The sequence below is a fragment of the Bufo gargarizans genome, chromosome 9 (assembly GCF_014858855.1).
Source record: "Bufo gargarizans isolate SCDJY-AF-19 chromosome 9, ASM1485885v1, whole genome shotgun sequence".
NCBI lineage: Eukaryota > Metazoa > Chordata > Amphibia > Anura > Bufonidae > Bufo > Bufo gargarizans.
Genome location: NC_058088.1, coordinates 90357759 through 90385508, shown reverse-complemented (window position 1 = coordinate 90385508; position 27750 = coordinate 90357759).

Here is a 27750-nt window from a genome sequence, read left to right as displayed (position 1 = left end):
AATCCCACTTATTAAACCTGACAGGGCACACCTGTGAAGTGAAAACCATTTCAGATGACTACCTCTTGAAGCTCATCAAGAGAATGCCAAGAGTGTGCAAAGCAGTAATCAAAGCAAAAGGTGGCTACTTTGAAGAACCTAGAATATGACATTTTCAGTTGTTTCACACTTTTTTGTTATGTATATAATTCCACATGTGTTAATTCATAGTTTTGATGCCTTCAGTGTAAATCTGCAATTTTCATAGTCATGAAAATAAAAAACAATCTTTGAATGAGAAGGTGTGTCCAAACTTTTGGTCTGTACTGTATATATATATATATATATATATATATATATATATATTTAGATAAAATCATACTTCTGATATATATTAATGCATAATATGTGGAAAACTACTACTGATGTTTTTAGCCATAATATATTTACATATATTAAATATATTATATATTCTAAATATATAATCCTATATGTAAGTATATTATGGCTAAAAACATATATATATATATATATATTCTGAAACGTTTCTGCCAGGATTTGAACGCCCAAGCTTGTATATTAGATGCAAGGACATTAACCACTACACTATACAGCTTCATGTTAACCTGAACAGAAATATAAAATAAGTCTGCTAAATAGGAATTCTCACTGAATCAGAAACTACTATGACTACTTTTCTGCCATAGTTTAGAATTCAACTTTATAGCTGAGTGGATAAGGTCCTTGCATCTTCTGTACAAGGGGTTGTGAGATAAAATCCTGGCAGAAACTTTTCAGAAATTAATTCTAAATTACATTTAAATACACTGACTCGGGGGGGCGTGGCCAACTGCCGGCATGAGAGCACGCGTTTAAGTGAAGCTCCGTTCACCCTCTGCAATCCTTCACCATCCTGACAAACTGCCGACCCCAGGCACAGACTGGACGGTGTGTAAGTGTAAGAGGAGACCCCGCACACCGACGATGGGGCCCAACAAAGCTCAAGCGGCCGCTGAAAGGCTGAAGGAGTTCGCTCGGTCTGAGGCCCAAAATGGCGCTGCGGCTGCAACACCCTCGCGCGCCGCGGTTACCCGCGGGCAGGCCGCACAACAGGCAGAGGCTGAGGAACCCACGGAGCCTGAGTTCACCCTCAAGGCTGCATACGATCAACTGCTGCTGGCGATCTCATCATGTCAGTCCTCGCTCACTGGGAAGCTGGAGGAGGTGAGAGTGGATGTTAGCCTACTACGCCATGACATGCAGCAACTAAGGGATCGAGTCAAGACCACTGAAGATCGGGTCTCTGCTCTGGAAGACCTGACCAGACCGATGGAGGGGAGAGTGCAGGATCTGGAAAGGGCGGTCGGTCAATGGCAGCAGAAGTGCGATGACCTGGAAAATAGATCGCGGCGCAACAATGTGCGGATCCTGGGCCTACCTGAAAAAGCTGAGGGCCGGGACCCGGCGGCGTTTCTGGAGACCTGGTTTAAGGAGCAATTCCCAGAGGCACCTTTTACCCCTGCGTATGCTGTGGAGAGAGCCCATCGTGTCCCCGCCAGACATCCGCCACCTGGGGCTCCCCCTAGACCACTTCTGGCGCGCCTTTTAAACTGGAGGGATCGCGACCTTATCCTCAGTCAGGCCAGGAGCAAGCAAGACATCCGCCATGACAACGCAAGAGTCTCCCTCTTCCCGGACTTCTCCGCGGATCTCCAGAAGAAAAGGGCCACGTTTGTTGCGGTTAAGCGACGTCTCCGTGAGTTAAACCTACAGTATTCTATGGCTTACCCGGCTCGCCTTCGAGTGATTGATGGGGAGAAGACAGTCTTCTTCAGCGACCCCAGGGAGGCTGAGGACTGGGCCTCGAGAATGGCCGCGCGCCTTCCTCCTCGTTGATCTGAGCGCCGTCCGCACCGCAAGTATTATGTGTCTCCTCATGACTGTTTTGTGTAGGACTTGATATGTAGGCCCTACAGATATCTCTCAACTTACTGCCCTGCGGCCCTGCGGCCCTGCTGTGACTTTGCTGCTTAGTCTTATTGGACTCTGGAGGGGGCTTGCTGGGATATAGGGGACACTTGCGATACGCACTGTGGACGTTATCTCCTAAAGCTTCCTTTTTTCAGAGTTTTGGTTGGCAGTTTTCAAATCTCTAGTTGAATGGGGGGTGGGAGTGTCACCTGTGTGGTATTAACAACCTTTTACACCATACAGGTCCCCGAACCTAAGGCCACTCACTTAGCTGGCCTAACACCTGACGCACTCAGGTTGTTCGTGTTACTGTTATTTGTTATGTTACTATATGCTCCTGTTTGCTCGTATCAAGTATGGCTATCACTAACCATTTTATCTACAGACCGACTGTAGATCTGGAGGGATCAGATGTCTAGTCTAGGGGTGAATATATGTTATGGGAAGGTATATGTCATGGATTCATTTAGAATGTCATTATGGCCCCCTTAAGAATTATGTCCTGGAACATCAGAGGGTTGGGTGATCCTAAAAAGAGGATTGCGGTGTTCTCTCAGATTCGGTCCTTTAATCCCCATATCTTGGGTCTTCAGGAGACCCACCTCATCCCTGAAATGGGTAAGAGGCTAAAGAAGCCCTGGGCTCAGCATGTATTCAATGCATACGGCAGTTCGCATTCTAGAGGTGTCGCGCTGCTGTTTCATAGGAGCCTCCGGTGTGAGATTCAACACTCGGTGGTGGATCCGGGGGGTCAGTACATTTTTATTTTCGCTCATATTGATTGCCTACCATATGTGATTGTCAATCTGTATAACCCACCCCCTGCTTCCCTCTCCCTGTTGCAGGCAGTGGTGGGCTTTGCGACTCAATATCCTGCGGCTCGCTTCTTATGCATGGGGGACTTTAATCAGGTGATGAGTGAAGCTGCGGATAGGTTTAGCGGTAGGGCGGATAGAAGTGGAATGGGAGGGGACTCTACACCCCTTGCTAGAATATCTCGGGAGATGGGATGGATAGATGTGTGGAGAGCCAGGAATCCCAATGCCAGGGAGTACTCATGCTTCACACCCTCCAGAGGTGCTTTATCGAGAATAGACTATTTACTCTGTAACCCCTTAGTGTACACTGACCTGGTGAACATTAGCTATGGATCCCAGGGTCCCTCTGATCACGCCCCGATCATGGCCGAGCTGACGATGTCTGGCTCCCTGAATCCGGGAGGTAAAATGCGGATACATCCCTTCTGGCTTACCCTATTTGGCTTAACAGATAGGATCCCTGATCAGCTGAGGATGTTCTTTGAGGTCCAGGGAGCTTCCACTGATCCCCTATTACTATGGGAAACACTAAAAGCTTATCTCAGGGGCTGCATTAAGTCCTCTATATCATATGTAAAAAAAGAATCTCAGCGCAAAGAGGAGGACTTGTCTGCTAGGTGTAGGGGGGCAGAGAGGGCATTCCTTGACTCCCCCACTGAGGCACGCAGAGAGGAGTGGATGATGGCGGGCAGGCAGTATATGTTGCATTTGGAAGAGAAGAGTAAGAGGAAGCTATTCTTTCTCAAGCAACAGGCGTTCGAGACAGGCAATCAGGCAGGGAAGTTGCTGGCCCACATTGCACGAGCCAACACCATGGCTCCGCCAGTTCTTCGCATTCGGGGAGCTGATGGTGGCATGGTGGAATCGGTGCAGGGTATACTGCAGTGTTTCCATAGCTTTTATGAGGATCTATATAGATCGGTTGTCACGCACCCAGAACAGGAGTTGGAAGCTTATCTTGGAGAGGTGTCCTACCCCAGTCTGAGCGGTCTGGATAGGGGCATCATGGAGGAAGATATCACCCTGGAGGAAGTGGAGAAAGCTATCATGGATTTGCCGTCAGGTAAAGCCCCTGGCCCGGATGGCATTCCAGTGGAGGTGTACGCTAGGTATAGGGAGATCTTAGGTCCGCAGCTATTGGAATTGTATAGGGCAGTACACTCCCGCGGTATCTTGCCGGAGTCCATGCATGACGCCTCCATTGTCGTGAGTTTGAAGCCTGGCAAGGACCCGTTGGACTGTGGATCTTATCGCCCAATTTCGCTTTTGAACTTGGACTATAAAATCCTTACTAGAATACTGGCCAACAGACTGAACAAGGTGATAACTTCTGTGATACACTCTGACCAATCTGGTTTCATGCCTGGAAGGTCCACATCGGACAACATCAGGAGGGCGCAGGTGATCGCACAGATTGGAGCCGCCCAGAAAGAAAGGTGGGCTATGGCCTCTCTTGATACGGCTAAGGCTTTTGACTCCCTGGAATGGCCCTTTTTAACCGCCATGTTGAGGAAATTTGGCTTTGGCCCCAATTTTGTTAAGTGGGTCAGTATACTGTATAACAGCCCTTCTGCACGTATACAGCTAAATGGTTCATACTCTGATGGAATCTCTCTGCTTAGGGGGACAAGGCAGGGGTGTCCACTCTCGCCTCTCCTGTTCGCAATAGCGATAGAACATCTGGCGATAAGATTTAGGCAGGATCAGGTGTACATGGGGGTGACTGTGGGAGATAGAGAGGACCGAATTGGGTTATATGCGGATGATTTGATCCTGTTTATGTCTAGCCCTGAAGTGTCACTCCCGAGTGCGATTGAGGTCATTGTTTCCTTTGGACGTTTCTCTGGGCTCCACATAAACTGGTCCAAATCGGCCATTATGCCACTATGGGACCACGACTGGCCGGATAGTCACTGCAACTTACCGGTAGTGGACAGATTCAAATACTTAGGGGTAATGATTACTAGGGTGCCGCAGCTCTCATATACGCTGAACATTGAACCCTTGGAGGCGCTGTTCCAAGAGAAATTTAAAACGTGGGAGTCCCTCCCTTTATCAGCTATGGGAAGATTGAACCTGGTTAAAATGGTATTACTGCCCAAGGGATTGTACTTGCTGTCCCATGCCTGCACCCCAGTCCCCCGGGGATTTTTTAGGCGCATTCACGCCATGATAGCGACATTTGTCTGGGGTAAAGCCACGAGGAAGCTCTCGCTCTCAGTACTTCAGAGGTCAAAGCTGCAGGGGGGCGCAGCCCTACCTGATTTTTTCCTGTACTTTATAGCCAGTCAGTTGCGGTTTCTGAGGTGCTGGGTTACCGAGGCTCCTCGGCCCAATGCTGAGGTTTTTTTGCATGAATACCTTCAGCTCCGCACGCTGTGGCCTGTACTAGAGGGCTACAGACAATTACAACAGGGCGCTCTCCCGATTCACAAACTGGCCCACCAAATTTGGCAGGCATCAAAGTTAAACTCATACAAGGATCTGCCCGGCGAGATTCCCATATGGGATAACTGCATGTTTCCCCAATTGTCTCGGCTGGAGGGAGCTGCAGAGTGGAGGGGACATGGGATCCAGGTCCTAGGGGATATATTTGACGGGGGACAGCTGATCTCATTCTCTCAGATACAGGATAGGTTTCGTGTACCGCGAACCCTCTTTTACAGATACCTTCAGTTGCGGCACGCAATGCAGGCCCAGTTCCGTGGGGATGATAGGATGGTATCCAAGTATCCCGTCATTGGTGTTTTGAGGTCTCAGGGTCCCAGGGGGATGGTATCGGCGCTCTATACTCACCTGCTAGACTGCCACATGCTGGCGACTCCTTTGGCTGTGGAGTCCAGATGGAAAAGGCTCATACCTTCTTTGACTTCTGAAGAGTGGGGGGAGGCGCTGCTAGCTCCAACAAGGGTATCCCCCTCGATTAATAATAGAATGACTCAGCTATTCATTCTACATTATAGCTACTTGACCCCCACTAGACTTTATAAGATGGGGAGGCTGGATCACTCTCGATGTCACAGGTGCAGTGCGGAGGGTGCCAACTTCTGGCACATGATATGGGAATGTCCAGGCATACACCAATTTTGGGTGTCGATCATAGAGGTTCTTAGGACTTTGGTCCCGCCGACACTGCAGCTGTGCCCCAAGATGTGCATTTTGGGTATAGTTGATGAAGAGTCTTGGTCGCATTATCACAGAATCTTCCTGGAAAGGACACTGTTCTTGGCTAGAAAGGCGGTTGCCCTGCGCTGGATGGGAGAGTCTCTTCCCTCGAAGGGTCAATGGCTCTCGCTGGTTAATGACGCAATCTCCATGGAAAAGGTGGTCTACAAACATAGGGGATGCCCGCAGAAGTTTGACAGGGTGTGGTCGGATTGGTGCTCCTCAACTCTCACACTGCACGCAACACGCCCATGAGGCCGGCCGGAGCTCCCCTGGGGCTTGCTTGATCCTTTAGGACCACCCTGGCGACTGTTATTCTCCTTGATGTCAGTTGTTTTCTTAAATCAGTGCACTAGGGCCCCCTCACGTAAGCAGTACATGGGTTATTGTAGTGCGCACTTCACCTGTGTACCCTCAGCCATATGGTATTGTACCGTTTGTATTACACTGTCTCTGCATTTATGTTTACACCCCTGCGTGGGTCATTGTGATGTCATATATGTGCCATACTTGTTTTGCTATCCTTGAATAAAACGAGTTTAAAAAAAAAAAATACACTTACTCGGCCGAACTCCGCGATGTGCCGAGCATAGCAATGCTCAAGCCCAACTGGTGTTCGGCCGAGCATGCTCGCTCAACACTAAATATCACCATCAAACAAACTAAACTCAGCTCTGCTAGACTTGCATGCATATTTTATAGAACAACACCTTGAAGTGGCATTTGCATCAGAAATATGGATAAAGTAGAGTTAACACTCATGATTTATGAGACGTGTTATCTAAATTAAATGAGTTAAGCAAACACTTTCAATGGATTTTGTCTCAAGATAATGCGATGAGTTAAGAAATTTGAGTTAAGGCAACCCAAATTATGTGAATAGCTAAACAGAAATAAAGTTACTGCTCTTGAACCTGCATGCAATAAAAAATTAAAATATACAATCAGGTCCATAAATATTGGGACATTGACACAATTCTAAAATTTTTGGCTCTATACACCACCACAATGGATTTGAAATGAAACAAACAAGATGTGCTTTAACTGCAGGTGGCCAGCTTTAATTTGAGGGTATTTACAGCCAAGTCAGGTGAATGGTGTAGGAATAACAACACTTTGCATATGTGCCTCCCACTTGTTAAGGGACCAAAAGTAATGGGACAATTGGCTTCTCAGCTGTTCCGTGGCCAGGTGTGTGTTATTTCCTCATTATCCCAATTACAATGAGCAGATAAAAGGTCCAGAGTTCATTTCAAGGGTGCTTTTTGCATTTGGAATCAGTTGCTCAATATGAGAGCCAAAGAACTATCACTATCAGTGAATCAAGCCATCATTAAGCTGAAAAAACAAAACAAACCCATTAGAGAGATAGCTAAAACATTAGGCGTGGCCAAAACAACTGTTTGTAAAATTCTTAAAAAGAAGGAACGCACCGATGAGCTCAGCAACACCAAAATACCCGGAAGACCCTGGAAAACAACTGTGGTGGATGACTAAATAATTATTTCTCTGGTGAAGAAAACACCTTTCACAACAGTTGGCCAGATCAAGAACACTCTCCAGGAGGTAGGTGTTTGTGTGTCAAAGTCATTTCACCAGAGTGAATACAGAGGGTTCACCACAAGTTGTAAACCATTGGTGAGCCTCAAAAACAGGAAAGCCAGATTAGTTTGCCAAACAACATCTAAAAAAGGCTTCACAGTTCTGGAACAACATCCTATGGACAGATGAGACCAAGATCAACTTGTACCAGAGTAATGGGAAGAGAAGAATATGGAGAAGGAAAGGAACTGCTCATGATCCTAAGCATACCACCTCATCAGTGAAGCATGGTGCTGGTATTGTCATGGTGTGGGCATGTATGGCTGCCAATGTAACTGCTTCTCTTGTATTTATTAATGATGTGACTGCTGACAAAAGCAGCAGGCTGAATTCTGAAGTGTTTGGGGCAATATTATCTGCTCATATTCAGCCAAATGCTTCAGAACTCATTGGATGGTGCTTCACAGTGCAGATGGACAACGACCCAAAGCATACTGCAAAAGCAACCAAAGAGTTTTTTAAGGGAAAGAAGTGGAATGTTATGCAATGGCCAAGTCAATCGCCTGACCTGAATCCGATTGAGCATGCATTTCACTTGCTGAAGACAAAACTGAAGTCAAAATGCCCCAAGAACAAGCAGGAACTGAAGACAGTTGCAGTAAAGGCCTGGCAGAGCATCACCAGGGATGAAACCCAGCGTCTGGCGATGTCTATGTGTTCCAGACTTCAGGCTGTAATTGACTGCAAAGGATTTTCAACCAAGTATTAAAAAGTGAAAGTTTGATTTATGAATATTAATATGTCCCATTACTTTTGGTCCCTTAACAAGTGGGAGGCATATATGCAAACTGTTGTAATTCCTACACCGTTCACCTGATTTGGATGTAAATACCCTCAAATTAAAGCTGACAGTCTGCAGGTAAAGCGTAGCTTGTTCATTTCATTTCAAATCCGTTGTGGTGGTGTATAGAGCCAAAAATGTTAAAATTGTGTCACTGTCCCAATATTTATGGACCTGACTGTATGTGGGCAATAAAAAAAAAAAAGGTAAAATGGCCCGTTGGTGAACTGGCTAAAATAGGGTTGATGTTGTTACCCTATAGTCTAGGACAGGCATCCTCAAACTGCGGCCCTTCAGCTGTTGTAAAAGTACAACTTTCACAATGCCCTGCTGTAGGCTGATACCTGTGGGCTGTTCGGGCATGCTGGAAGTTGTATTTTTGCATTAGCTGGAGGGCCGCATTTTGAGGATGCCTGCTCTAGGAGATGTGGTATTTACATAACTGCTCTTGATTAGAGATATGACTATAGAGTATTTGTAAAATGAACCCATTTAATATAGAACGTATATGACTACTAATGAATATAGGAAGAATGACATTGTAATTAGAATTATAAATATAATTATATGGTATCATATCATAAGAAAATACATTCTGGAAAACAGACATGAAAACCAGTCTTCTTTGCAAAAAGTAAAAAAAATAAAAAAAATAAACTGAGGAGGCCACTTATCATTTGTGGGAGGTTTTTGTGTCAGTTTTAAGTATGTCTTTGCTTTGTGTGTCTGCACCAAACTTATGAAATGGTGCATCTTAATAAAAAATTTGGAATGAATGAAATGTGGTTTACACCTTTATGTGTAAAAGTAAACCAGGAGATTGTGAGGGATAGGTTGTGACTTTTTTGTGACATTTGCAAAAGTTGCATATAGTAAATGAGCTGTAATCCAGGTCTAATGTGCCTCTAATACCCTACCCTTTCTACATCCACATTGCACTGCTGCTGCTCCCAATTAAAAAGGATCATTTTTATAGCTTTATTCGCAACAATCCACTTTTTTTCCTAACAAATAAGATGTGTATGTGTCATATGGTCAAGCATTTTGACCATGTCAAGGCATCATTTTTAAATGTCTGGTTCCCCAACAAGACCCTTTTTTTAAATGTATTTATCCCATAACACTCCAGGTGTTGTGAAACTACATTTCCTATCATGCACACTTGCTTGGCTGTTCTCTAAACTCCCACATAAGTCGAAGGAGCATGCTGGGAGTTGTAGCTGGTGTGCCGAAGGTTGCTGATTCCTGCCATAACAGGGTGTGTGTTTAAAAATTATCTGCCCACGATAAGGGACAATTTTTGGAAGCTTTGGAATATGAAAAAGTATAACACATGACACGGAGCAGTGGTTTTTTTTTAAACATGCTGTTTTTTAACACTGTAAAACATTAATGAACCCATAGCTGGGTCACTCAGACATCATTTGTTATTGCTGTCATTCTATTCAAGAGCTTAGTGAGGAGGGAAAAAAAAAGTAAAAAATTAATTAAAAATGAATGAAAAGAGAGACATGCTTTCCTATAAAAAATCAATAAAAAATTCTAATCCTAGGAGACTAGAGGGTGTTACAAACCAATTTTCAGGAAAATATGGTTCGGCTCAAACTGATTCAGGTCCGAATCTTTTAAAAAATTCAACAAACCTGAACCAAACTGAACCAAACTTCAACAGGTTCGCTCATCTCTAATACAAACAATGACAAAGAAAGTGGATTGTTTTTGGTAGTTCCATAATTTATTAAATCATAATTATAGTATACTTATACAAGCTTCTGTAATGCCCTGCCGACCATGATTCAGTTTCATGTAAAAACAATGCCATGAAATATGAATGCAGGGATCTCCAACACTCCTAACTACTCTAAGATTTACAGTGTAGCTATGGATGAGTTTACACCACATCGTGTGACTTCTACATTGCCTTCACATTCATTAACATAGGTCCTCTTAGACCTTGCAAGCAATGCAGAATAATGGAATTAACAAAGAAAATAAAATGAATGTAAGGGGAAAATCACTTTCTGCTCTACTAAATGCTGACTTGAAACACATGAACATGTTTTAAATCAGTTTCTGCTCCAGGAGCCAGGAAAAGATGGAGAAAAGGGGTTAGCTTGATGAGTACACCTGTTCAAGAGTAGAGAGGTAGAAAGAAGCTTGGCTTGAGAACCAATTAGTGAGATTTGCGCTCTACTTAAATCATGATGTGTGATTACTCTATGCTAGTTATTTAAGTTCCAGCCTAGGTCTTTTTGTTTTCTAGTTCACTCTGGGCATTTTGTAACTTGTGTTTTTGACTTGGCTTTTTCACCTGATTACTCTTTTCCTTCTCATTGCTAGCTACTGTGTATCATGTCGGACTGTTTATTGACAATTTTCCTGCCTTTGTGTCTCTATGTTTGTCTATCTTGGTTCTGACTGTTTTATGTTTTTTTTGTTATTGCTATTGTGTACTATTTTTGCTTTGACATTTTGACTGCTCTGTTTTTGACCCTGGCTAGAAGGACTACTCTAACTGCTAGCAACTACCCAGTAAACACAATATAGGATTCCATACCATCCACAGGGATGCTTAGGGTTAACTAGTTAGGTTTAGAGTTGGATCACCTTTACTGGGTGGCTATTCTGCTATGGGTACTGCCCAGTGGTGTACTGCCAATAGAGGCAGGCCACGCCCACGGCACAGGGGGTCTCAGAGCTCATGGAAGGCCCTGCCCCCTACATCTACGTAATCTCTGACTCTGCTGCACAACAGTTTATTTGAGCATTGAGGCTTGCCCGCCCACTTCTGTTGAGGTCAGGGAGGGAGCCAGGACGGGACACGTGCATGTCAACCAAGGCGCCTACCCCTCCTCCCGTTGCCTTGGTTGACATGCATGTGTGCCGTCCTGGCTCCCTCCCTGTGTGACCTCCGCTCCATCGGATATGGGCTGCAGGCTCCCAGTCCCTAGTCCTGCATCTGCTCTGCATTTTACATTGGCCAAGCAGCTTTTAGCAGTGTAAAGATCCTGCTACTGATTGGCCAGTGTATCACTGGCAGGCAGCAGGAGCAGGTGCCACTCAAGGTAAGCAGCACACACATAGGCACGCACACGATGTGGCAATTCTCGACGCTCACATGCTGGCCGCCATCAGTTCAACTTCAGTCTTCAACTCTTCAAGTTATCCACTAGTGAGTGAGTGCAGCCCACCCAGCAGACTTCATAAAAAGTTAATATTTGGTTGGTGGTTGGATATGGGGTAGTATCCTTGATGGGGGGGCAGCAGCAAGCAGTAGGGTTTGGGGGGGCGCCCTGTGCTCATAGAGGACTCAGGAGGACAGTGTGCTTTCCTCCTATTCCTCCCCATTTACCCCCTGAGTCCTTTGTGAGACTACAGGCCCCCCCCCCCCAGCACATCAGTCACCTTGCAGGGGGGAATATGATTGGTGTCATCAGCACCAAGGAGTTAAAGCGGTTATCCAACCTCTATAATGCCTCCCAAAATGCCCGGGCACAGCTGCCACTGCCTCCGTCCTGTCACGCAGATGAAAACATCCAGCAACATGGGGGGCAGTCAATAGCAAGCCACAATGGAAACGAGCAGCCCTAGCATCGCAGGTGACGCTAGGGAGGTTCATTTCTGACGCGGCCTGCTATTGGCTGCAGCCCCCCATTGGGCATAAGTATTATCTGTATGCAGTGCCTGGGCATTTTGGGGGGCATAATAGGGGTTAGATAGCCCCTTTAACCCTTAGGATAACGGAGGTTTTTTCGTTTTTGCATTTTCTTTTTCTTCCCTATCTACCTTGAGCCATAACTTTTTTATTTTTCCGTTCACATAGATGTATGAGGGTGTATGTTTTGTTGGAGAAGTTGTACTTTAATATGGCATACAATGTAGTGGGAAGCAGGCAAAAGAAATTCCAAATGGGGTGGAATTAAAAAACTAAAAAGTTTTCCGGGTTTTGTTCTTACGGCATTCCTTTTGTGGCAAAACTGACCTGTGCCCTTCATTCTCTGGGTCAGTATTATTACAGTGACACCAGATATGTTTATGTTTTTTCTGTCTAAATAGTGTAAAAACTTTGAAAAAAAATAATTAACTTTTTTACATCACCATATTCTGACCCCCATAACTTTTTTATAGTTATATCTACTGAGCTGTGTAGGGCTCATTTTTTGCAGGATGAACTGTAGTTTTTATTGATACCATTTTGGAGTGTGTATAACTTTTTGATCACATTTTATTACATTTTTTGGGGTAAGAGAATTGATGAAAAAATGGTGCTGGTAGCAAAGGGGTTAGGATGTGGGGGATGGGCTATGTCAGGCTTTAGCACAGTGAACACAGGCAGGAGGAGCGATATGTATGCGGGCTCCTGCCCTGCACTCGTTCAGCTATGCTTGCATACATATCGCATCCTGTGTCCACTGTCCTGTGCCCACTCTGATAAAGCCTGACATAGCCCAACCCTAACGGTTTCAGTAGAGCATGTATACATTAATTTATTGGCAAATGGGGGTGTGACAGGGGAGGAGCCAGAACAGGAGGTGGAATGGGCCAGGGGTGAGTAGTGGGCGGGGTTGGGGTGCCCAATTCAGATTATTGCTATGGGGCCCAATGATTTCTATGTACGCCCCTGGTACTGCCCCTGTAGTTTTAGGGTTGTTGCAGAAAAAGTTGGCCAGCTCTTGCTGAACAGGGTAACTAGCTCCAAGTTAGCAGTGGATATATACAGTGTTGCCCATAATTATTCATACCCCTGGCAAATTTTGACTTAAAGTTTATTTTAACCAGCAAGTAATTTTTTTTATGGGAAATGACATAGGTGTCTCCCAAAATATAATAAGACAATATACAAGAGGCATTATTGTGGGGGGAAAAAAATCTCAGCTTTTATTTACATTTGAGCAAAAAGTGTCCAGTCCAAAACTATTCATACCCTTCTCAATAATCAATAGAAAAGCCTTTATTGGCTATTACAGCAATCAAACGTTTCCTATAATTGCAGACCAGCTTTTTGCATGTCTTAACAGGTATTTTTGCTCGTTCATCTTTTTGCAACGAGCTCCAAATCTTTCAGGTTGGAGGCTCTTCTAGCCATCACCCTGATCTTTAGCTCCTCCACAGATTCTCAATTGGATTCAAGTCTGGACTCTGGCTGGGCCACTCCAAAGTGTAAATGTTGTCTGCTAACCATTTCTTCACCACTTTTGCTGTATGTTTTGGTCATTGTCATGCTGAAATGTCCACTGGTGCCCAAGGCCAAGTTTCTCTGCAGACTGCCTGATGTTGTCATCCTCATGTATTGCTCTTTTTTCATTGTACCGTTTACTGTGATTTAGGTTCCCTGGTCCATTGGCTGAAAAACACCCCCAAAGCATTAGGTTCCCACCACCATGTTTGACAGTGGGGATGGTGTTCTTTGGGTTGAAGGCTTCTCCTTTTTTACGCCAAATGAAGAAAACATTATTGTGTCCAAACAATTCAATTTTTGTTTCATCTGACCATAACACAGAAGACCAGAAGTCTTCTTCTTTGTCCAGATAAGCTTTTGCAAAGGCCAAGCAAGCTTTTGTGTGCCTTATCTGGAGGAGTGGCGTCCTCCTTTGTTCTGCATCCGTGGAACCCAGCAGTGTGCAGTGTCCGTTGGATTGTTTGCCTTGAGACATTGCCACCAGCAGATCCCAGATTCCCCAGGATGGCCTTGGTGGTAACCCTTGGATTCTTTTTTACCTCTCTAACTATCCTCCTGGTCAGCATAGGTGTCACTTTTGGCTTATGACCACGGCCTCTGAGATTTTCCACATTGCGGAACATCTTGTAGCCTTTAGCTGACTTGTGAGCAGCCACAATGTGCAGCCGCAGGTCCTCACTGAGCTCCTTTGTCTTAGCCATGACTGACCACAAACCAACTGCATAGAGCTGCTGTTTATCAACTGTTGAGTTGATTAAAACAGCTGTTCCCAATTTATCAGGGTAATTAGGATGTTTTAGGAGCATCAGACTGTGACAGTTTGTGAAGGGTATGAAAAATTTTGCACTGGACAGTTTTTGCTCAAATGTAAATAAAAGCTGAGAAATATTTTTTTTTTTTCCACAATGATGCCTCTTGCACATCATTGTATTATCATTTGGGAGACACCTATGTCATTTCTCTTCAAAACATTACTTGCTGGTTGAATAAAAGTAACTTAGTCAAAATTTGCCAGGGGTATGAATAATTATGGGCAGCACTGTAGCTTCCTAAATAGGTTACCAGCATCCCTTCAGTTCCATTTTTATTTTTATTTTGTGTTTAATGTTTCATGTAATAAGTATAATAAAATCAACGTGCAGACATTTGTTTTACATTTGATATTATTTTTTTCACCATGGATCAGTTTCAAAAATTAACTTTTCTAAGTTTCAATGTTATTAACCAACGAAAAATAAATTGTCTAAAACTATTTTATACAGTGTGCACTGTATAGTTAGAGACATATTCAATGATTACAGATAAAAAGAGCAGAATGAACTTTTGGTCTATGTACGGTATAGTCACAGAAGATTACACCACCACTGTCAAAAAATAAATAAAAATAACCTTTTAATAAGCTTACACTAAAACCTGTACTTTTAGAACCAGCTTACAAAAGCTATCCAGTACTAATAGTGCTATACTAATCTGCACGTATCATGTCTCTTCGCCACCAGATACAATAGACTTCTGCAGAAAGTAAAAATAACTCTTTGGCCTCATATTTTGTATATAATAAACTGTTACTGCTCAGTTTATATTGCATAGGTGTTTTTTTTTTTTAAATAATCAAAAAGGAACAAGTAACTGAAAGCTTACGTTTTTACAGGTTGAGTGGGTTTGTGTTATAAAGTCTCTGTCTACTGTATGTACTGTTATACTGCAAATACCCCAATCAGCCATAACATTAAAACATGTTTATATTTCATGGTTAAGGGGAACTATGGGGAAGATTTACTAAGGGACTTGCAACACTTTTAGATGTAAAAACAGTTGCAAGTCCCGTGCGATAATATTGTGTCGCACTGCCGGTTTTGTACCATATACGCCAGTTGGGCAGGATAGGGGTGGGGGGACCAATGCACAAGCAACTGCGGATGCAATGCAATTTTTACACATGGTTGCTAGGAGATGATGTTAGTAAATTGATAAAAGTAAATTTACTGTATTTTCCCTTATAACATGGTTATATGGGAAAATAATAGCATTCTTAATACAGAATGCTTAGTAAAATGGGGCTTGAGGGGTTAAAAAATTTAAAAAATTAACTCACCTCATCCTCTTTTTCGCGCAGCCGTCATCATCTTCTTTCTTCTTCTTTCAGGACCTGCAAAAAGACCTTTGATTACGTAATCGCGCTCACCACGTGGTGAGCGCGGTGACATCAGTGCAAGTCCTGCTGAATGAAGATAGAAGGATGTTCTATCTTCATTCATCAGGACCTGCGCTGACGTCACTGCGCTCATCACGTGATGAGCGCGATTACGTCATTAAGGCTGGGTTCAGACCTGAGCGTTTTACAGCGCGTTCCTACGCGCTGTAAAACGCTCAACAGGCAAGAACCAATGATTCCCTATGGGAATGGTTCTCACCTGAGCGTTTTACAGCGCGTACGATCGCGCTGTAAAACTCCAGACGCCCCAAGAAGTACAGGAGCTTCTTTGGGGCGTCTTGTCGCGCGTTCCCGTACATAGACTTCAGCGGGAACGCGCGACAATGGGCGTTTGCTTGTCTCTGTATGCGCGATTGCAAAACGCCCATACAATCGCGCATACAGAGCGTACGTTCAGTACGCTCAGGTCTGAACCCAGCCTAAAGGTCCTTTTGCAGGTCCTGAAAGAAGAAGAAAGAAGATGATGCCGGCTGTGCAAACAAGAGCATGAGGTGAGTTATTTATTATTATTTTTTTTAACCCCTCAAGCCACATTTTAGTAAGTATTCTGTATTAAGAATGCTATTATTTTCCCATATAACCATGTTATAAGGGAAAATAATACAGTAAATTTACTTTTATCAAATTACTAACATCATCTCCTAGCAACCATGTGTGAAAACTGCATTGCATCCACAGTTGCTTAGCGGATGCAATGCGATTTTCACACATCCTCATTCATTTCTATGGGGCCTGTGTTGTGTGAAAAACGCAGAATATAGAACATGCTGTGATTTTCACGCAACGCACAAGTGATGTGTGAAAATCACCGCTCATCTGAACAGCCCCATGGAAGTGAATAGGTCCGGATTCAGTGTGGGTGCAATGCGTTTACCTCACGCTTTGCACCCGCACTAAATTCTCGCCCATGTAAAAGGGGCCTTTTGCGGACTGCAAAATACTTAAAAAGCCATACGGTTGTGTGCAAGAGGCCTCAATGTGCCCCTATGGGATTAGGAGATGCAGTATACTCTAGGTGGTGCAGTTACTCTTTTTGGTTGCTGATCATGCTTGGTGGTATAAAACCTTTGAACATTGCTGAACTTAGTAACAACCTGCAGCTTGTTTCCTCCAGCACCCTTTGCTGCATTCTGGTAGCCTCCTGTTGCACTTTGGAAAGCCTCCTGTTGAGATGTAACAGCTGGCAACATAACTTTAATTACATCCTCCATTTTCCAAGGGACAGAGAAGCAGTCTTTGGTGCACTTATAAGGGATTAGGTGGCAGGGTTGTCCTCTACTGGGTAGATTGACACACTTTAGCAGGAACACTGTAGGAATTTCAGTCCAAACTTCAATAATTTTGTTCAGCTGACCTCAGCCAGTTTATTGTCAGTTTGTGGTACAGGACATAAAATAAAATATACCAAACAAAATCCTCTGCCTGTCCAGCTCTAAATATACAGCAGCATAACGTCACTGACCCAGTACTGGCCTAATACGGGGCACCAAACATAACAGCAAAGTCTGTTCCTCTTGATGTGCTCTCACAGGCTCCAAGCAGATGACCTGTTCCCAGGCTGACAGAGAGGTGTGACTGGGCTCCTGACCTTAAATAAGGTCAGCACTCCAGTGGACTAACTAATATTGACAGCCCAAGACCCGGACTGTCCAGATAGAGTAGGGGCCCAGCCTTCTCTCCCCACTCCAGCAACACAGGCCCTGAGACAGTGGCGTACATAGAGAAGTAAGGGCCCCATAGCAAGGATCAAACCAAACCCTCCACACAGGACAGAAGGGTTTCCGCCTAAAACCCTTTCAATAAACCTTGGACCATTTTTCCACTGCCTCATTTGCTAAAAGTTGTTCCTTTAGAGGATAGACCAAGTTTTCACCTCCAGTAGAAGAGCATATAATCCCAACTAAGACTGGGCCCCCTCTTTTCTTACCCTGGACCCCATAGCAGTCACCTGGTCTGCCGCTATGGTAGTTACGCCCCTGCCCTGAAAGCAGGTTTTCAACAAACCCAAATACAGAGACATTTCAACACATCTCTGCCATTCACATACCCTGGTTTCTTTTAGTAAAACATAGAAGTGAGGAACCTTGGGCAGATATACACCCATCCACCAAATCTCTACAGTAGACGTTCTCTCACAGGCAGGCTTGATATAGCCCACAGGGGTACAGGTGAATCCCCGGTTGTCTTCTTCCTCTGCACAAGTAGCACATACCTCAGTAGACACTGCACTACATATACTGTAGACAGGCAGTATACAGCAACTCAACCAGCCTTAGTTCAAATAAAAAACTGGGTAGAATATTGAGAAAACTCTTTATTATTATTATTATTATTATTATTATAATTATTATTATAGATAGATTATAGATAGAGATGAGCGAATTTTTCAAAAATTCGATTCGCCAATTCACCAAATTTTTCGGGGAAAATTTGGTTTGATACGAATATATTTGCGGCGAATTACGTTAAAAAACAGCTTTTTCCTGGCTGCTGTGAGCCTTTATAGTCGTGTAGAACACTGTGCTTTGTAGTAACATGCATACGGAGTCTGCTTTGGAAGTGAAATAATACTGTGAGTCCGTATGAAATGCAAATGACAGGTGTTGCTCTTAGAATCACTGCACGCTTCACTTATTAAGGCAGTCACTGGGCCAAAACTGACCAAATAATTCAAGTATGAACTCAGCATTACAGGTCGATGTTAGCGTCAAGAAGAAGCGCACTCCTTTTACACAGTCACCAGCTGATTCCACATAGATGATTACAGAACCTGTTATATTAAACACTTATAAAAGTAGAGTTCCCCCAGACAGAGTGGAGAGAGTGTCAGCAGTAAGTTTGTGTTGATATTACTGATTAAGTTGCCCTTCCTCTGATCCGTCAGAACAATAACCCACAAAAAACGGATCCTGTCTGTGGAGCATGCGCTTTCACTCGGTCAGCATTTACTCAATAATCCATCAGTATTACTATTGCCCAAAAAAAACAGAAATGGATCTAAAACAGAGTTGACACGTGAATGAAATATTTGCATTTCTTCTGTGTTTTGTACCCACTCCTGCTTTTGGCTACCAAATCATAAGCCAATTCTGATGGGACCATACAGGCCTTATAGCTGCTGCAGAGACATTATCCATTTTGCATCTAATATTTTCTTCCTTTTGACAAATCAGAAGAAAGGTCAAATGTCAGCCAAGCCAAAAGACAAAATAGTGGCCCAGTCATGAAGTGGGGAGGGTGGGAACAGCATGAGAAGTCCACAGAGTGGACCTATGACATATCGATGAGGTGGAAGCAGCATGAGGAGACTACAGAGTGGCCCAATGACAAAGTGCTGAGGTGGCGGCAACAGTAGCAGCATCAGGAGGATACCACAGAGTGGCAAGGTAACATAGTGTGGATATGGCAGTAGCAGCAGCATCAGGAGACCACAGAGTGGCAAGGTGACATAGTGTGGTGATGGCAGTAGCAGCAGCATCAGTAGACCACAGAGTGGCAAGGTGACATAGTGTGAAGATGGCAGTAGCAGCAGCAGCATCAGGATACCTCAGAGAGGCAAGGTGACAGTGTGGAGATGGCAGTAGCAACATCAGCTTCAGGAGACCACAGAGTGGCAAGGTGACATAGTGTGGAGATGGCAGCATCAGTAGGCCAAAGAGTTGCAAGGTGACATAGTGTGGAGATAGCAGCAGCAGGAGGATACCACAGAGTGGAAGGAGCACATAGTGTGGAGATGGCAGCAGCAGCTAGAGAATACCACAGAGTGGCAAGGTGGCATAGTGTGGAGATGGCAGCAGCAGCATCAGGAAGATACCACAGAGTGGCAAGGTGACAATGTGGAGATGGCAGCAGCAGCAGCATCATCAAGAGATCACAGAGTGGCAAGGTGACATAGTTTGTAGATCACAGCAGCATCAGGAGACCACAGAGTGGAAAGGTGACATAGTGTAGAGATAGCAGCAGCAGCAGGAGGATACCACAGAGTGGCAAGGTGACATAATTTGGATATGGCAGCAGCACTAGCAGCAGGAGGATACCACAGAGTGGCAAGGTAACAAAGTGTGGAGATGGCAACAGCAGCATCAGTAGACCTTAGAGTGGCAAATTGACATCATGTGGAGATGGCAGCAGCAGTAGCAGAAGGACACCGCAGAGTGGCTAGGTGACAAAGTGTGACGATGGCGGCAGCAGCAGCAGCATGAGGATACCTCAGAGTGGCAAGGTGACATAGTGTGGAGATGGCAGTAGCAGCAACATCATTAGGAGACCACAGAGTAGCAAAGTGACATAGTTTTGAGATGGCAGCGCAGCAACTGTACCAGGAGACCACAAAGTGACCAGGTAACAGAGTGGGGCGGTGGGTGGCAATACCAGTACCCGCTGAGGAAGGTGGGTGAAAGAAGGAGCACTTGGCATCAGATGTGTGACATTAAGCAGGTTGCAGCATCAGAGTAGTAGCTGAAGCAGATAGTCAGAAGAAATCTTTTATCAAAGTGTTGGTGTGGCACTATGGATGATCTAGTCTGATGCACCAAGAATTGGTGGTTGGAAATCCTGGCTGATCCACGCCTGATTCCACTTGACAAAGGTCACTCTCTCCACATTTTAGGTGGACAGGCGAGTTCTCCCTGTGGTAACTATGGCCCCAGATGCACTAAACACCCACTCTAATGCCACACTACTGGCCGAGCAGGACAGCTTTTCCAGGGCAAACTCTTCTAGTTGCAGCCACAAATCCAGTTTGGCTGCCCAGCATTGCAGCAGATCTTCATCGTGGGTTGACAGGGTGCTGTTCAAGTATGCCACCACCTACTGGTTCAAGTCCTGCTCCAGATCTATCTGCTGCTGCTGTTGAGTAGTTTCTTCACTATGTGGGTGAAGAAAACTACTCATCAGCGAGGGCCCCCCACCCCCCGGTCACCTGCCAACTGACTACATAGGATGTCTCTGTAGTAGTTCAGTTTGTCCTCACTCTTAGTGGGTGCAAAAAAGGCCCCCATTCTGGATCGGTAGCGAGTGTCCAACAAGGTGGAGAGCCAGAGGTCATCCCTCTGCCAAATCGTGACAATTCGACTGTCACTACGCAAGCAAGTGAGCATGCATCGGGACATTTGTGCAAGTGACTCGGAGGGACTCCCTGCCTCATCTCTACTTCATACTGCCACCGTGTGTCTGGATCCTCTGTCTCATCTTCCTAATTGCCCTGGAGCTCCTCTGGCCGCTCCTGCTCCTCCTCACCTGTCACCTGAGTAGAAAAAACAACAATTTTGCTACACATTGTCCAAGACGTAGGCCCAGATGCCTCCTGCAATCCACCTGGACCTTCGCAAGCACCATCAGCTAGCACATCCACTTCTGTGTCCCAGCACAGCGTACAGATATCTATACCCCAGGCCTTTGAACGAAAGCGCAAATACCCAGCCACCCACTCACAGGAAATGTTGCCATTTAGGCTTGTGGACACTGAGGCTTTCCACAGCCTGATAGCAGTGGCTGTCCCGCGACTGACACATAGAAAAGTGCTTTTCGCCAGGGACGCTTAAACTGATCTGCTTAGGTGACAAACAGCACACCGCTGCAGAGCTGTGGCAGGGGATAAGGGACCAGACTAAGCTGTGGCTCTCGCCACTCAACCTAGAACCAGGCATGGTTGTGTCTGATAATGGCCGTAACTTGGTGGCGGCTTTGGGGCTCAGCAAGCTCACACACATACCATGCCTGGCCCATGTGTTCAACCTAGAGGTTCAGCGGTTTCTCAAAACCTACCCCAATTTGCCTGAGCTACTGGTGAAGGTGCGCCGCGTGTGTGCCCATTTCCGCAAGTCATCGATAGCTTGCAATTGCCAGCTCACTGACTGTTGTGCGACGTGAGCACGCACTGGAACTCTACGTTCCACATGTTGGCCAGGCATTGTGAGCAGCAGAGGGCAGTAGTGGACTACCAGCTGCAACATGGTCGTCACCTTTCCAGTCAGCTTCCACTCTTCACAAATGATGAGTGGGCATTGATGTCTGACCTCTGTGAGGTTTTACGCAACTTTGAGGAATCAACAGAGATGGTAAGCGCCGATAACTCTATTATCAGCGTAACCATACCACTTCTGTGTGTACTCAAATGCTCGCTGCTCACAATTAAGGCGGACACTTTGCATGTGGAAGAAGTGGAAATGGGGGAAGACAGTGCACAGGGTGATAGCCAGACCACCCTCAGTTCGTCTTCTCATCGCAAATTGGATGATGATGAGGAGGAGGAGCAGGAGACGGTTGCCTCCGCTACAGAGGGTAGTACCCATAGAAGTTTTACTCCATCCGTTCAGCGTGGATGGGTAGAAGAGGAGGAAGAGGATGAGAAGATTAAGAGTCATTCTCCTGATGAGGACAGCAAAGTCTTGTCTGTTGGGACTCAGGCACACATGGCTGACTTTATTTTAGACTGCCTTTCCCATTACCCTTGCGTTGTACGAATTTTGGCCAACACCGATTAGTGGTTGTTCACCCTTCTCAACTCCCGCTACAAAGAGAACTTCTAATCTCTCATTCCTGAGGTGGAGAGGACGAGCAAAATGGTGCAATACCCAGCTTTTAGGAATTTCTAATTATATACTTGCCATATGTCTCCTACAAAATGAAGTAACAGGAGAAGAGATTTGAAACATTCTCTCTTACTTCTCTTACAAACCTGGTCCTTACGGAATTATCGAGTAATGAACATGATAAAAGTGTTGCTTTAGATCAATGATGATAATGTCATACCAGGATTGTACTGTCATACCCGCATTGTATTCGTAAAGAAAGTAACTTCTTTTCTTTTTTCTGTATTGTGTTATTCACCGTAAGAATGTAATGTCAGCATATTCTTCAATAAACGAATATTAAAACTAAAAAAAAAAAAAAAAAATGGTGCAATACCAAAAGGTCCTTGTGGAAAAATTGCTCCAAAAATTTCCAGCTGACAACACTGGCTGCAGAGTACGTAGCTCCTTGGCCAACCGAGAAGGGGAGACGTGGGGAACACACAGCAGTTCCAACAGAGGCAGGGCAACACTCTCCAAGGCCTGGGACAGTTTTATGACACCCCACCAGCATCCTCAACCTGATGCGCGGCCTAGTGTCACAAGGAGGAAAACATTTTGGAAGATGGTGAAGGAGTACGTAGCAGACCATGTCAGCGTGCGGATCCGTCCAGACTTACAATGTAAGTCAATGGGGACGGATCCGTTTGAAGATGCCACAATATGGCTCAATCTTCAGGCGGATCCGTCCCCCATTGACTTTACATTGAAAGTCTGGACGGATCCGTCCGAGGCTATTTTCACACTTAGCTGTTATATGCTAAAATAATGCAGACGGATCCGTTCTGAACGGAGCCTCCGTCTGCATTATTATGATCGGATCCGTTCAGAACGGATCCGATCGAACGCTAGTGTGAAAGTAGCCTCACTCTTATAAAAATAAACAAGGCCTGGATTGCCCCTGACTTCTCTACTCCATTAGAGGAAAGCGGCTGAACATAAAGGCACTCTAAATGTGGCTTTTATGGTGTATTGAATACACTGTATTCCCATGCACTCCTTCCACCACTAAAAAGGGTATATGGTTCTATCTCCCTTTTCTTGTCGTTCTCCTCCTCCTTCTCCATCATATCAACATGCTTATTAGGCTGCCATCGCTCCTAATGTTTTAGAGGGTCAGCTCAGCAGCAGGCCCTCGCCCATAATGTTATAGAGGGTCACCAGCAGGCACCCACCCATAATGTTATTAAGGGTCACCAGCAGGCCCTCGCCCATAATGTTTTAGAGGGTCACCAGCAGGCCCTTGTTCTTAATGTTTTTGAGGGTCACCAGCAGGCCATTGCCCCTAATGTTTTAGATGGTCAGATCAGCAGCAGACCCTCCCTCCTAATGTTTTAGAAGGTCAGATCAGCAGCAGGCCCTCATCCCTAATGTTTTAGATGGTCAGATCAGCAGCAGGCCCTCTCCCCTAATGTTTTAGAAGGTCAGCTCAGCAGCAGGCCTTTTGTCCTTAATGTTTTAGATGGTCAGATCAGGAGACCCTTGCTCTAATAGTTTTTGAGGGTCACCAGCAGGCCATCAATCATAATTTTTCAAGGGTGTGTATGATGCCCTCCTTTATGTGTAATAAACGGTGTATTGTAGTGCCAGTTCCTTGTAATTTTTGTCAGCCCTTTCGCTTAGTGCATAGGCTTTATGAGTGTAGGAGTCTCATTACCTGAACAATTGTACCACAATGTGAATGAGGCCCTCCTTTATGTGATATACAGGTTGTATCAGAGTGCCTCTTCCTTGTAATTTTTGGCAGCACTTGCACTTTATATACAAGTAAATATACAGGAAAGAATGTTTCCTAACAATTTTTCCTCTAAAATCGATTTTATCTTCGGTTTTGTGCGTATTATTGTCAGTCTGTAAAAGTGGCGTACTACTCAGACAACTTGGTTCCCAGCAGCGACCTGGGAGTCCAAGATGCTTCCAGACATCCTCATCATGCTGTTCCCAAACCATTTCAATGGTGTTTCCAGCAATTTCTGACCTTTTCCTGTGAACCAGACACCCTCCCCTCTTCAGAGCAGGGGGTGCCTGGTTTAATGCTCTGGTTCTCCCATTGACTTTCAATGTGCTCGGGTGCTCGGTAGAGCACCCGAGCATCCCGAGGAGTTCTACTCGAGCACCCGAGCACTTTGGTGCTCGACCAACACTAGTAGGGTTCACTGAACTTTTGTTTTAGACAATGTGTGGTAGCCCCTTGGTTTATTTTGGCAGTGAACTGCTCCACTCTAGTGTGTCAATTTGCACCTGACCACCTTTGTAGTCGATATTGACCTCTCACATCAGTGGCATGTAGTGCGCTGCAGTTTCCATGTTGCTTATTTGGAATGGTGGCATTTGTCCACGAAAAACTTTCACCATAACAGCATGCAAACAGTTTACATAGTGCATTGTTAAAAAAATACTGCCAGCCTTGGGCTGAACGCCAATAATTATCCCTATTTGCAGCTCCTATAAATTGTCCCTTTAACCCTTCACAGTAAAGAGAGATATATGTGCAGATAGTCTATCAAACACCCTACCGACTACACCCACCAAGCCAGCTCACAACACGTTATTTTCATGTGCAGTGCGCTGCTGATGTTGAAAGTAGAAAGTATTCATAATAATGTCACCTGACTGTGTATTACCCATGTAATTAGAAGCAAGTCTACAGCACCAAAGAATACCTGTAAAGCCTTTCAGGTGAGTTTCTATAGCCATTTAGCCATATGTCACAAACTTAAGTGGATATGATGACCATTTATTTTTGGAAATACTTTCACACTTATGTGGGAATTTGTGAAGTTGCCACCTGTGCTCAGAAAAGGTCATTCAAATCAAAAATTCAAACACCTGACGTTTAAGCATTTTGAATGTGCACTTTTACTGCTTCTCCTAAAATACTGTTCATTATTGCATCTCAAGTAAAGTTATTAAATTATGTTGACATTAGACCTCCTAGCATACCATGTCAAATTTAAGTTTCATAACATTAGCTGAATTCTTTTTATAAATGTCCTAATCTTTATAACATCTAGATAGCTACAAAATTTTCCTGAAATTACAATCTTAATTCAATCATCTCATATGTTCTGCCGTCTCACAAAAAAATCCTCATGAATCAGATTTGTAAATCTATTCTTACATTACACTAGCTGTTCCCCTAAATTAGTAACAGCACTGTCCAGGATTAGGAAATATTGGGGCACAGGCATGAGCTGGCCTAAAAGTTGCAAAATAAGCAGTACTCACCCCTGACTCTTCAGTGCTACAACCCCTATCCTCCCTACTGGTCTTTGTTTACAGGGTTGTAGTGCTGACATCATGTCGATATGACACATGAGCACTGCAGCCAATCACTGGCCTCAACAATGTACATTTGAGGTCAGTGATTGGCTGCAATGCTTGTGTAGTGTTGATGTCTTTACACTAGCCCCTATCTGGGCCCAACTAGCAACTACCTTAAACAGTAATCAGAGTATAAACTACAAAGCATATTCACCTGTCTATAGTTAATCAGACACAGAAAAAATCCCCTCTCAATACTAATATTAAAGGAGTACCTAAATAAGTGGTCAAAAATATCTTGAGTTGTATTTGCTGTCCACAATGTTACTATAGTAATTATAGCACTGTTGCCTAGTAAGAATAAATTATCTTGCAGTAAGAGTATCTATTTTTCAGTGGTCACATCAGGGTGTCTTCCCTTTCCTCAGTAGTAACAGCAGCTTTTCCTATTAGTCACAGCAGACTCCCACTTTTTCTAGTAATCAAAGCAGAGCCCTTCGATCTCAGCAATTACAGAAAAGCCTCTCCTCAATTAGTTATAGCAGTGCCTTTCTAGCTTCAATCACAGCTTTTCACCTCATATGCCAGTAGGAATGAAGCTGCCAGTTCCCCCAACATTTCTTCAAGCAATTACAGTATTGCCTTTCTTTCCTTGTAGTCAGAAAAGCCTTCCCTCTTCTCATAGCAGTCACAATAATGTCCTCCTTCCCACAATAGTCACAACAGTGCCCCCTTACAAGACAAACACAATAGGCCTCACTTTCCCCAGTAGCCACAAATGCTCCCTCTCCTTTCCCAGTAGTCTCAGTAGAGCCAAGATCCCCCCTTGTACTTATAGCAGTGTCCCCTCTCCCATTAATCAGCATCCCAACACCTATCCCAGAACAGGGCAGAGATGAGCGAACCAGTCGGGATTCATGTGGGGTCTGGTCCAACAAATTATTTTAAAAGTTCGATTTGGAACTGAATCGATTCAGGCTGAACTGAAGTTGCTCCAATTGCCCTGAAAGTTGGCATATAACCCTCTCTCGCCTCCTAGGACTCATAATTTTTAGGAAAACTGGTTATCTCTTTTCGTTTATTTTCTATGAATTTCTTTCCCTCCACTCTGCTCTGGAATGCAATGCCAGCAATAGTAAATGATGTCTGAGTGATACATTTGATGGTGTTATACAGCATGTTTAAAAACACACTGCACAGACATATGTCTAATGTTTTTTTCATATTCTAAATCTTCCAAAAATTGTCCCTTATTGGGGGCAGATGATGTTTAAACACACATGTGAAGGCTGGCAAGTGGCATTAGAGGCATAATGCAGGCCAGAGCAGCAGCCGTACAGAACCTGATCGTTGGAAAGTGGCATGATGCACGCCGCAGCATGTAGCAGTTATACATCACTTGATGGTAGGCAGACAGACAGCAAGATGGGCAAGATGAAGCACTGGCAGCAAAGAGAGGTCTATTGATCACATTCAGCCTGCCTGGAATGTGAGAAAATGTCTATATTGATGCAGTAATCATGTGCATTTATGCTGCTTAAAGGAATTTAACCCCTCCTCCCTTGTTAACCTCCCCCCAACAATTTTTTTTTACATTTCAACCATGTAAAAAAGGGAATACTCAGAAACTGATGATCGAGGCATTAGTGTCATGATGTAGGCCGCAGCATTGCCTGGACTATGATAACATTTTGTTAGTACAGTAATAACATACATTTATGCTGCGCCTTAAAGGAATTTAACCCACCCCCTAAAAATGTAATTGAAATTTTAACTGCGTTAACCCCCCCCCCCCCAAAAAAAAATAAAAAATAAAAAAAATAATACAATTTGAATTGCTATTTGAAAATTGTGTGGAAAGTGAATACACGCAAACTGACGATTGAGAGGCATTAGTAGCATGATGCAGTACGCAGCAGCAGCCAAACAGAACATTCTAATACTGTAGCTAGACAGACAGCAGTGGCAAGATAGGTCACCACTAGCAAGGCGAGGTGGGTGAGGTCTATAAATCAGAATCTGTCAGAGGAGTGTAAAAATCCACCTGCATCCAAGCTTGGTTCATTTTTGCAAAAGTGATGTTTCGGACACTGGCAGAGGACAACTTGGTCCATTCGGGTATCACCACACTCACTGCCGCTCTGAAAAATCTCTCCAAGATGACGCTAGAGCCGGGCAGGAAAGAAGATAGAGAATGTGCAGGA